Source organism: Dipodomys merriami, unplaced genomic scaffold (assembly GCF_024711535.1).
Source record: "Dipodomys merriami isolate MVZ:Mamm:240054 unplaced genomic scaffold, mDipMer1.0.p SCAF_94, whole genome shotgun sequence".
Taxonomy (NCBI): Eukaryota; Metazoa; Chordata; class Mammalia; order Rodentia; family Heteromyidae; genus Dipodomys; species Dipodomys merriami.
Window position 1 is genome coordinate 2665397 of NW_027206557.1, and position 2608 is coordinate 2668004.

The following is a 2608-nucleotide window of genomic DNA, read 5'->3' on the forward strand; positions in this document are numbered from 1 at the left end:
GTAGAGGGCTAGCCTTGAGCCCAAAAAGCTCAAGGACAGCACCCAGGCCCTAAGTTCAAGCCCCAGGACTGAGAAGAAGAAGAAAAAGGAGGAGGAGGCGGCAGCGGAGGAGGAGGAGGAGGAGGAGGAGGAGGAGGAGGAGGAGGAGGAGGAGGAGGAGGAGGAGGAGGAGGAGGAGGAGGAGGAGGAGGAGGAGGAAGATAAAAGATATCAAGTATTGGAAAGGACATGGTGAAAAAAGGAGCCAGTGTAAACTGTCCATAGAGATATAAATTAATGGTGGGGGGAACAGCATCAAAGACTTCTCAAAAATTAGAAATAGGGCCAGGCATGGTGGCCTGTGCTATGATCCCAGCTAGTAGAGACAGGAAGGATTGGTCAAAAAGTTTATGAGACACTCCCCCTTCCCCCCCCCACCTCAACGAATAACACACACAGGAAGCATAAATAGGAACATTTCACATTGCACAGGACAGCCTGAGCAAAAGGGAGATCCTAACTCAAAATAATGAGTGTCACTTAGTGGTAGAGTGCCTTCCTAGCAAAATGTGAAGCCACTGGGTTCAAAGTCCAACACCCTTGTGAAAAGAAAATTAGAAATGAAACTCCCATATAATCCCACAATCCTATTTGGAGTACGTGTCAGTAGGATATGAAGGGAATATACTGTTTGTGATCAGAAGTCAGAACAAGGGCACCCTGTAAACTTCCAGGCCAAGGGGTGGGGGTAGGTTGCTGGTTTGAAGCATGTTTAAGATTTGCGTAAGAAGGAGTGGCCTGTGCACAGAATACAGGTTGTCTGGGGAAAAACTCGAATAACATACTCATCAAACAATAGTTTGGGTTTGAGTTCCAAATTATAGTATTATGCCAAGCACCAGTGGCTCGTGTCTGTAATCCTAGATACTAGGGAGGCTGAGATCTGAGGATTGTTTTTTAAAGGGCAGCTTAAGCAGGAACATTTGTGAAACTCTTATTTCCAATTAACCAACAAAAAGCTGAAGGTGGAGATACGGCTTGAGTGGTAGAGTACCAGCCTTGAGCCAAAAAAGCCAAGCAAGAGCACAAAACCTTGAGCTCAAGACCCAGCCTGGCACATTCAGGAAAAAAATTCCATTATCTTAAAATTATTTAAAATAAGTTCTAGGTCAGGAAATATTTAAAGTGTTTAAAGATGGAAGTGGTGTTGTGGCTCAAGTAGAACACTAGCCTTGAGCAAAGAAAGCTCAGCGACAGCACCCAGGCCCAGAGTTCAAGCCCCAGGGCTGGCATACACACACACACACACACACACACACACACACACACACACACACACACACACACACACACACACACACACACACACACACACACACACACACACGATAACAACCTTAACAAGTAAAACATTTCCATAGTAACAAAATGTTTAATGAAGGGAAACACACAATTTTTGTGGTTATCCCAGTGTTACCTACTTGTGCTCATTTTTTTCTGCTCTTGAAAACTGCGTTTTCATTATTTATGCACAAAAATCCACCCACAGTTTCTCTCTCTGTTCTTCCTTGTTTACTCATGTTCTCTGTTCCTTTACATGAACCAGTGATCACATAAACATCTCCAGAGATGCAGATGAAGCTGTGAGAGCTAAAAGTTGTTCTCTATTCCATCTGACCTGACAAGTGATGGAGATTTCTTTAAATGCGCTGAACTTCCAGTGAGGCGAGAGGACAAGGATTGTGCATGTGTATGGTATAAAATCATCCACTTCCTTCCCCCCCCCCCCAATTTCCCTACTCCCTGTGAATTTTCCCTGGACTCTATTAAATAATGACTAAAAAAAAGAATCACAACACAACTGCTTTTTATTGAACTCTGCTGTCAGAGTGCGCAGTACCCACTTTTTCTTACTCTAGTGAAATGTGCTCAAGGTTACAGAGCTAGCAGCAATAAATAGAGAAAGCAAAAGAAGCTGCATTAACCCCCAGCCACGGGCTCTGCTTCTGCTTCAGGAGCCTCAGCCGAGGAGCTAGGGTGAAGAACTTGGTTCTTGTAATGGTCACCTTCTCTCCTCCTTGCTTGCTGATGCTTGGGGAAAAATATTTCAATAGACTTTGTTTTTTGGAGCTGTTTTAGAGTGACAGCAAAATTGATCAAAAATATAGGCAATATCTCAGTCATTCCAGGATTCTATAATACATTCTCACAGCTGAAGAAAAAATTCCTTCTGAATGCTTGGAGGGCCAAGATCAAGCAATTTCCAGATGTGGGGCCCTAATCTAACAGTGTAAAGAATCTTCTGCCTAAAGATAGCTCATTCAGGCAGTCTTCCTCTCTTTAAGACAGTAGACGGACTCATACAACTGTAACTTTGGGAAGTCCACACCCTGCAACTCTGGCTCACTTCTTTATTGTTTTTCACCCTTAATACCCAGTCTTTCCTCTAATGCAGCTACATTTTGCCCGTCTAATTTCCCAAGAGTAAAATATACAGGTTTACCATTCCTTTACCCCAATGATCGACTCTCCAGACCTTCCAGAACCTGAAGAGCACTTTTCCCAAGACCCTGGAATCTTTATTATATCTTCTTGACCATGTCAGTTGTCCTGAGTTTGAGAGAAGGGA